The sequence below is a fragment of the Anolis sagrei genome, chromosome 5, assembly GCF_037176765.1.
Source record: "Anolis sagrei isolate rAnoSag1 chromosome 5, rAnoSag1.mat, whole genome shotgun sequence".
In the NCBI taxonomy this organism is placed as follows: Eukaryota; Metazoa; Chordata; class Lepidosauria; order Squamata; family Dactyloidae; genus Anolis; species Anolis sagrei.
This window is the reverse complement of record NC_090025.1, coordinates 97,373,686-97,382,733: the sequence shown is the minus strand read 5'-3', so window position 1 is coordinate 97,382,733 and position 9,048 is coordinate 97,373,686. Positions and strand designations below refer to the sequence as shown.

Below are 9,048 nucleotides of genomic sequence, written 5' to 3'. Positions count from 1 at the left end.
TCTACACCTCTGCATTGCTTGGCACACGCATTTCCAGGAGCTCAGCTTTTCATGGCAAGGTTCATTGTACTGTTAATTTACTGCTAATGGAAAATATGTCTCTGATAGTAATTGATGTTTTGTTTCTGGAAAGACGTTTAGTACCGTTCTCACTTGCTACTGATGTTGCTGCTCCTCATCCGTACTGAGCTATTCGAGGAAGAAAAGAACGGCAATTTTGTTTGGATAGCTGACAGTTCAGTATCATATTACATTTTCCTAGTAAATGTCAGTATGCTTTGGGAGGGGGGACAGGAGTGGGGAAGCCTTAAAGCATTTAATTGAGGAGAATTACTTTCAACAAAACACATTAATCAGAACATAACCGTGGATTTATTACAAGAAAGCTTATGCTTCCCTTTGCAAGTGCATGGAGGGTACCTTGTTTTTGTGGCAACGGACTCACCCGGTTACTCACGTTTGGACTTGTTGCTTTTGAAGCCATAAGGGGTTGAAAAAATCATATAGGGTGTTTAGCTGCCTGCTTGTATTAGTTATCCTTTCAGGCAAGCCAGGCTTGAGCTGGAAAGATAAGCTGCAGAGGTGGGGCACACAGCACATCAGGCTTTGGACATAATGGCAATGTAATAACTGGGAGTGGACCTTCTGTTTTTTTTTTTAATCTGGGAAAAGGATTAGAATGACAGTAATACCTCAGAGGTTCTGGAGACAAACTGTTCTCAAAGAAGCAGGCACGACTCTGAAGTTCGGCTCTTCGGGACACACTTCTCTCTGCAAGGTAAGCATTTATTTTCGGTCGGAAAGAGCTGGGCACATGTGTCGTTCTAATGAGCTTTAGAAGGACCGAGAAGACTGGATAAACTGATAAGAGGGGAGCAAGGAAATGCTGAGAGGCTTTTTATATACCAAGTATGTGTTCATATGAGAGAAAGAGAAAAGAGGGGAGCAGAGACAATGTGACTTATAGTGTTTTGTGTTCTTGCTTGTGTTGGAACATGAGAACATCTCTTTGAAGGGCCAAAACTTCCACAATGTAGGAGAAGAATGCTTTTTTGCTATGCTGAGATGGGGAACAAGAGCAGAAATATATCTTTAAAGATGTAAGTTAGCAACGTAACCCATGAGTTTCATTCTTCGATGGTTCCCTTATCTACAAAATTTAGACATATTCATTAATCTTCACATGCACAGATGGTGTGCCTGGGAATACACAAGGGAAGATCTTGTCTGCAGGCTCTGCTTGTGGAATGGCCAGAGAAAGTATTTTGTGGCAACTGCTTAGCAAGAAAAAGCCAAGCTACTTACACCAGCCTGTTTCTTCTCATAGGAGTGGAAACAGTGCAATCTTCACAATATTGGGGGACGACAACTGCTATCACCCCTAGCCATGGTACTCAATTCCATGGAATGCTATTATTTATTTATTTATTTCCTAGCCGTCCCCTGCCACGCATTGCTGTGGCCCAGTCTGTGTTTTGTGTGTGTATATGTGTGTGTATATTTGTTTATATGTGTGTTTGCATATATATGTGTGTGTGTGTGTTTTGTGTGTGTATATGTGTGTATATATTTGTTTATATGTTTGTTTGCCCTGGATGTAAGTGAACTACCGCCCTGAGTGCCCCCTAGGGAGTTGAGAAGGGTGGGGTAGAAGCACTCCAAATAAATAAATAATAAATAAATTTGTGTATATATATATTAGCCATTGCTGTGGCCCATATGGGGGTTCTGTGTGGGAGGTTTGGCCCAATTCTATCGTTGGTGGGGTTCAGAATGCTCTGTGATTGTAGGTGAACTATAAATCCCAGCAACTACAACTCCCGAATGTCTATTTTCCCCAAACTCCACCAGTGTTCCCATTTGGGCATATTGAGATTTGTTTGGTCCAGATCCATCATTGTTTGGTCCAGATCCATCATTGTTTGAGTCCACAGTGCTCTCTGGATGTAGGTGAACTACAACTCCAAAACCAAAGGACACTGCCCACCAAACCCTTCCAGTATTTTCTGTTGGCCATGGGAGAACTGTATGCTGAGTTTGGTTCAATTCCATCATTGGTGGGGTTCAGAATGCTCTTTGATTTTAGGTGAACTATAAATCCCAGCAACTACAACTCCCAAATGACAAAATCAATTTTTTTGAGTGGAGGACATACATTGGGTTGTTAGGTGTCTTGAGTCCAAATTTGGTGTCAATTTGTCCAGTGGTTTTTGAATTCTGTTAATCCCACAAATGAACATTACATTTTTATTTATATAGATGTGTGGTTTTGCGCATATGTTGTAATGAATTGTTCATTTTTTGACTTTTTAAGTCCCTTCTGCTGTGCTTTCAGTGTTTTTATGAGTGATGGTCACTCATTGGCCAGACAGGTGTATTTTGTCCAAATTTGGTCTCAATTCGTCCAGTGGTTTTTGAGTTATGTTAATCCCACAAACGAACATTACATTACATTACTAGCCGTTCCCTGCCACGCGTTGCTGTGGCCCAGTCTGATGATCTGGAAAATAAAGTAATGAGAATGTGTTGGTTTCTAATATATGTAATGTCTATAACCTTGTGGATAAACAGTATTTCTTGCTGTTTCTTTGTCAGTGTTGATGTGGAGATTGTCTGGTTTGCCTACTCTGGAACATGCAACATATCATTGCCCTTCTTTAGGGGTCCCTTTCAAATCTATGATACTATATCTCTGTGTGTGAATCATATCTATCCATCTATCTATATCTATGGCTGAATGGCTCTTTGTCAGGAGGGCTTTGATTATGTTTTTTTGCCCTGGTGAAGGGAGTTGGACTAGATGGCCTTAAGTATTTTCTGTGGTCATGGGGGTTCTGTGTGGGAAGTTTGCCCCAATTCTGTTGTCGGTGGGGTTCAGCATGCTCTTTGATTGTAGGTGAACTATAAATCCCAGTAACTACAACTCCCAAATGTCAAGGTCTATTTCTCCAAAACCCCATTTGTGTTCATATTTGGGCATATGGAATATTCGTGCCAAGTTTGGTCCAGATCCATCATTTTTTTAAAATAATAATTTTTATTAAAGGTTTTAGTCAAGAGTACATCGAGGGAATGTTAATCATCGACATGCCAAATATCAACTATTTATCTAAAAACAAAAGGAAAAAAGAAAAAGATAGAGGGAGAGTCTGTGAAAGGGGAAAAAAAAAACCACTGAAGAGGGTAGGGACAAGGTGTGTAAAGAGTTGAAAAGTGTGACAGGGAGGGTTAATACTCTTAGTTACTGATTTACCCCAAATAGCTTTGTTGGTATTGATTTTGTCTTCTATTAGGATTATCTTCTTGTCTTGTCTCTTGTGTGTCGGTTATTGGTTAACTTTTAGGTATCTCTCAACTGGAGTCCAGCCAGTCTTGCTTACACCGGTCCTCTACAGAAGCTTTCATGTATTTCCACAGAAAGATTTGAGGTCTGAAAACCAACAAAATGAAGTTCAACAGTGACAAATGCAAGATATTCCACTTAGGCAGAAAAAATGAAATGCAAAGATACAGAATGGCCGACGCGTGGCTCAAGCGCAGGACGTGTGAAAAAGATCTTGGGGTCCTCGTAGACAACAAGTTAAATATGAGCCAACAATGTGATGCAGTGGCAAAAATAGCCAATAGGATTTGGCCTGCAACAATTGGAGCATAGTGTCTAGATCTAGGGAAGTAATGCTACCCCTCTATTCTGCTTTGGATAGACCACACCTGGAATATTGTATTCAATTCTGTGCACCACAATTGAAGAGAGATATTGACAAGCTGGAATGTGTCCAGAGGAGGGCGACTACAATGATCATGGGTCTGGAGAACAAGCCCTATGAGGAGCGGCTCAGGGAACTGGGCATGTTTAGCTTGAAGAAGAGAAGGCTGAGAGGAGATATGATAGCCATGTATAAATATGTGAGAGGAAGCCACAGGGAGGAGGGAGAAAGCTTGCTTTCTGCTTCCTTGGAGACTAGGACGCGGAACAATGGCTTCAAACTACAAGAGAGGAGATTCCATCTGAACATTAGGAAGAACTTCCTGACTGTGAGAGCCGTTCAGCAGTGGAACTCTCTGCCCCGGAGTGTGGTGGAGGCTCCTTCTTTGGAGGCTTTTAAATAGAAGCTGGATGGCCATCTGTCAGGGGTGATTTGAATGCAATATTCCTGTTTCTTGGCAGGTGGTTGGAATGGATGGCCCATGAGGACTCTTCCAACTCTTTGATTCTATGATTCTATGATTCTATGAGGCTGGATGGCCATCTGTCAGGGGTGATTTGAATGCAATATTCCTGCTTCTTGGCAGGCGTTGGACTGGATGGCCCATGAGGTTTCTTCCAACTCTTTGATTCTATGATTCTATGAGGCTGGATGGCCATCTGTCAGGGGTGATTTGAATGCAATATTCCTGCTTCTTGGCAGGGGTTGGACTGGATGGCCCATGAGGTCTCTTCCAACTCTATGATTCTATGATTCTATTTCATCTACTTTAATGTTCCAGTCTAGTTTCTGGCTCCATGTCAAATGGACAATGTTTCCCCACAGTACTAAAAGCCATCTTAACTTATTTTTTTGGAAAAAATATAAAAAAACCCAGGGAATAAAGATGCAGCCAATGATCTCAAAGAACAAGATAAACACTAAAGATTATTCAAACCACACTGATGGCAGAGGGGCGAGGAAAGATAATATTGCAAAGATAGGATTTCTATCTTTGAATTATGCAAACAAACTAACCAAACTTATTTGTTTTTTTTAAATAGATGGATTAAATAGATCTTGTGTTTGAGGAAAAGTATTCCAAACAGCAGAAACAAACCAAAACAAAAAAGGTCACCCATAAAACAGGAAGGGGTAGGGATTTTTTGTAGGCGTCACAGGAATTTTCATTATATGATAATGTGATTCATTGAAGCTTAAAAAATTCTTTCTGGTTTATCCTTACTGGACTTAATAAATAATTAGGCACACTTAGGGCAGAGATAGAAGGGAAGACATGAGTGGAACTTGATATTTCAGTAAGTATGTGGAAGAAAGAATATGGTCATGGCAAAAGCAAACTGCTGCAACCTCTCCCAGCTTGTGTATTCATTCTTATTAATAACCTTTGCAATGCTCAGGCTTGCACAAGTTGACTTTTTTTTAAAAAGTACTTTCTACGACCACTTCTCCTTCTTTCTTCTCAGTTTGCTTGGTCAGGAGGGCAGATAGAAGAAGGACTGAAGAAGCATAATCCCTTCCATGGGCTGCAGGAAAGCCCCTTGTGGGCAGTATCTATTAGGCTTGGTTGATCTTCTTCGGAAGCTTCTAAAATCGGAATGAATTTGTATTAAAATGACTTTTGAAACAATTTCGAGCTATGCTGGAATAGTGTGAGGAGTAATTACGAATTGAAACAATTTGGGAGTGTGTTCCATAGGTGGGGGGCCACAGCTGAGAAGGCCCTGTCTCTCATCCCCATTATTATTATTATTATTATTATTATTATTATTATTATTATTAGCAGTCCCCTGCCACGAGTTGCTGTGGCCCAGTCTGGTGATTTGGAAAAGTAAAAGAGGGCTTTGGTTATGTTTTCTTACCCTGGTGAAGGGAGTTGGACTGGCTGGCCTTAAGACAGCATTTCTCATCTTGGGGGTCGGGACCCCGGGGGGGGGGGTGTCGCTGGGGGGGGAGGTGTCAGAAGGGTCGTCAGAGACCACCAGAGAAAACAGTATTTTGTGTTGGTCATGGGGGTTCTGTGTGGAAAGTTTGGTCCAATTCTATCATTGGTGGGGTTCAGAATGCTCTTTGATTGTGGGTGAACTATAAATCCCAGTAACTATAACTCCCAAATGTCAAGGTCTATTTCCCCCAAACTCCATCTGTGTTCATATTTGGGCATATGGAGTATTCTTGCCAATTTTTGTCAAGTGAGTCCACAGTGCTCTCTGGATGTAGGTGAACTACAACTCCAAAAACTCAAGGTCAATGCCCACCAAACCCTTCCAATATTTTCTCTTGGTCATGGGAGTGCTGTGTGCCAAGTTTGGTTCAATTCCATCATTGGTGGAGTTCAGAACACTCCTTGATTGTAAGTGAACTATAAATCCCAGCAACTACAACTCCCAAATGACAAAATCAATTTTTTTGAGTGGAGAACATACATTGGGTTGTTAGGTGTCTTGTGTCCAGATTTGGTGCCAATTGCCCCAGTGGTTTTTGAGTTTTGTAAATAGCACAAATGAACATTACATTTTTATTTATATAGATGTGAATCTGTGTGTCGGCATTGAATGTTTGCCGTGTGTAACCTGAGTCCCCTTCGGGGTGAGAAGGGCGGAATATAAATGTTTTAAATAAATAAATAAATAAGTAAATAATAAAATAACAGTGTTTAAATGTACCATCATGTGAGAATTACAACATTAAATTTAGAAATTCCAGCATAGCTCTCTTTCTGATAATTTCATAGTTGCATGTGCATACTTTGATGTACTTGAGCAATATTTTTGTGAACTTCAGAGGTATCATTGCTATGTGGATCGCTTTATGAAGTAGCACAATCTCTTGTGAGAGAAGCCCATTTCTGTAACAAAATACATTTCTAGTTCCCACAACACTGAAGATAGAAGCTGGCTAGCTTTACAATATACGAACTGTTATTTTCCATTGATGCGGTTAAGTAGACTCTGACGTACATATTTACTTATCTAAAATAGTAATATTCAATCTATTCTTCCTGATATCTCACATTAACTTTCAATAGTACTCTGTATTAGTTAAAAGCAAGGAAGAATTACAATAGAAGAAAAGTAATTACTACCAGTCTGAGAACAGTAATGTACAGATAGGACATTGTTGCTTGTCAGCTGTACAGCTAAAGTAATTAGACTACTTCCAGTGCTTTCCCCAAAGGAAATACTTTTTATTGGCCTATGGAGGAAATGGAGAGTACAACAGCTTCTTCAGGGAATAAACGCACACAATCAGCAATGTCCTAAAAAGGTAATGTGCAATTACAATCACACATGTCATTTCAGAAATAATTCTGAAGCAGCACATTCAGTTCCAGACTAAGGAGACCGGAAGATTTATATCACGGGTCCTTAACTTTTTAAAGCAAAGGACAGGTTCACAGTCCCCCAAACTGTTGGGGGACTGAACTATAGTTTGGAAAAAAAATGAATGAAATGAACACTGCACATATCTTATTTGTAGCGCAAAAAAGAGAAAGAACAATACAATATTTAAAATTAAGAACAGTTTGAACCAACATAAACTTACCAGTATTTCAATGGGAACCTTAGGTCTAAGGTTTAGGGTGGGGAAGAAATGCGGAATAAATCCACTATCAAAATAATTCGTCACAAACTAGGAGTGTTTTTGGTTTTGGGTGAATTAATTCGGGTTGGTCCAGGACATCATCCATGCTACCGGGCTCAATTCAAAGTGCTGGCGTTGGCCTTTAAAGCCCTAAACGGTTCTGGCCCAACCTACCTATCCGAACGTATCTCGGCCTATCAGCCCACCAGGACCCTAAGATCTTCTGGGAAGGCCTTGCTCTCTATCCTGCCTGCTTCACAGGTGCAGCTGGCGGGGACGAGAGACAGGGCCTTTTCTGTGGTGGCCCCTCGGCTCTGGAACGCCCTTCCATGGAGGTAAGATCAGCCTCCTCGCTGATGGTATTCCGAAGAAGACTAAAAACTTGGATGTTCAAACAGGCATTTGGTTAATTCGGTGCAATGAATGTGTTGATTACGGATTGGTAATATGGATGATGCAATTGGACCACGATTTTAGTTAGGAGATGTATTGGATTGTGATTTTGTGATTTCGTGTAATATTGTGTATTATGTTTTTTATGGTTTTAATTGTATACTGTGCACTGTATATTTTGTTGTAAACCGTGTTGAGTCGGCAGTTAGGCTGAGAAACGGCGGTATACAAGGACAGTAAATAAATAAATAAAATGCGGTAACTCCCCCAATAAAGGGGCTGTCTAGATGCGCCCTTAGTCTGTGGGTCTACCCTCTTTCTCTGTAAAGTGCTGAATATATACTCTGTTTCACTGAAAACAGAACAAAAGAACATTTTAAGGTTCAAAAAGTATTCATGACTGTATGAACCGTCAATAAAGCAATATTTTTATTAGAATCACAAAATCATGTGCAAACTTTTAAGTACACCGGATCACCACTCCAGGTTTTCTAAAGAAACAGATTGGGAGATGGTTGGAGAGAAGAGACAACGACATTGGTGAGCATGATAGAAGCCTCCCTTTCAAGTGTGATACAACCAGATACAGTGAAGACATCTGTCCTTGCGCTATGCTACTCTGCTGCTGAGTACGCATGCCCAGTGTGGAACACATCTCACCACACTAAAACAGTGGATGTAGCTCTTAATGAGACATGCCGCATTATTACGGGGTGTCTGCGCCCTATACCACTGGAGAAATTACACTGCTTAGTCGGTATTGCACCACCTGACATCCGCCGGGAAGTTGCAGCCAATAGTGAAAGGACCAAGTCAGAGACATCTCCAGCTCATCCCTTGTTTGGGTATCAGCCAGCACGTCAATGACTTAAATCAAGAAATAGTTTTCTTAGATCTACAGAGACACTCGCTGGAACACCTCAGCAAGCGAGAGTCCAAAAGTGGCAGGCTCAAACCCAGCACCTCAATCCATGAGTGATACCAGATGAGAGACTCCCCCCTGGGCACACAGAAGACTGGGCGACTTGGAAGGCGCTGAACAGACTGTACTCTGGCACCACGAGATGCAGAGCCAATTTTAAGAAATGGGGCTACAAAGTTGAATCCACGACATGCGAGTGTGGAGAAGAGCAAACCACTGACCACCTGCTGCAATGCAACCTGAGCCCTGCCACATGCACGATGGAGGACCTTCTTGCGGCAACACCAGAGGCACTCCAAGTGGCCAGATACTGGTCAAAGGACATTTAATCAGCTACCAAGTTTGCAAAATTTGTGGGTTTTTTTTTATCTGTTTGTTTGTTTTGTTCTGTTAGAAATGCAATACAATGTTCTGGTTGCGGATGACACGATAAATAAATAG

The 9,048-nt window shown here is 41.1% G+C and overlaps 1 protein-coding gene across 1 annotated transcript in view; it reads left to right on the top strand.

The window, feature by feature from the left end:
• Window positions 1–426: 426 nt before the first annotated feature.
• Window positions 427–9,048, top strand: part of LOC132775424 (lactosylceramide 4-alpha-galactosyltransferase-like) — a 69,066-nt gene continuing 60,444 nt past the window's right edge. The window contains exon 1 of the mRNA XM_060776164.2: window positions 427–778. The gene's annotated coding sequence lies outside the window, so the exon portion shown is untranslated. The remainder of the gene's footprint in view (window positions 779–9,048) is intronic.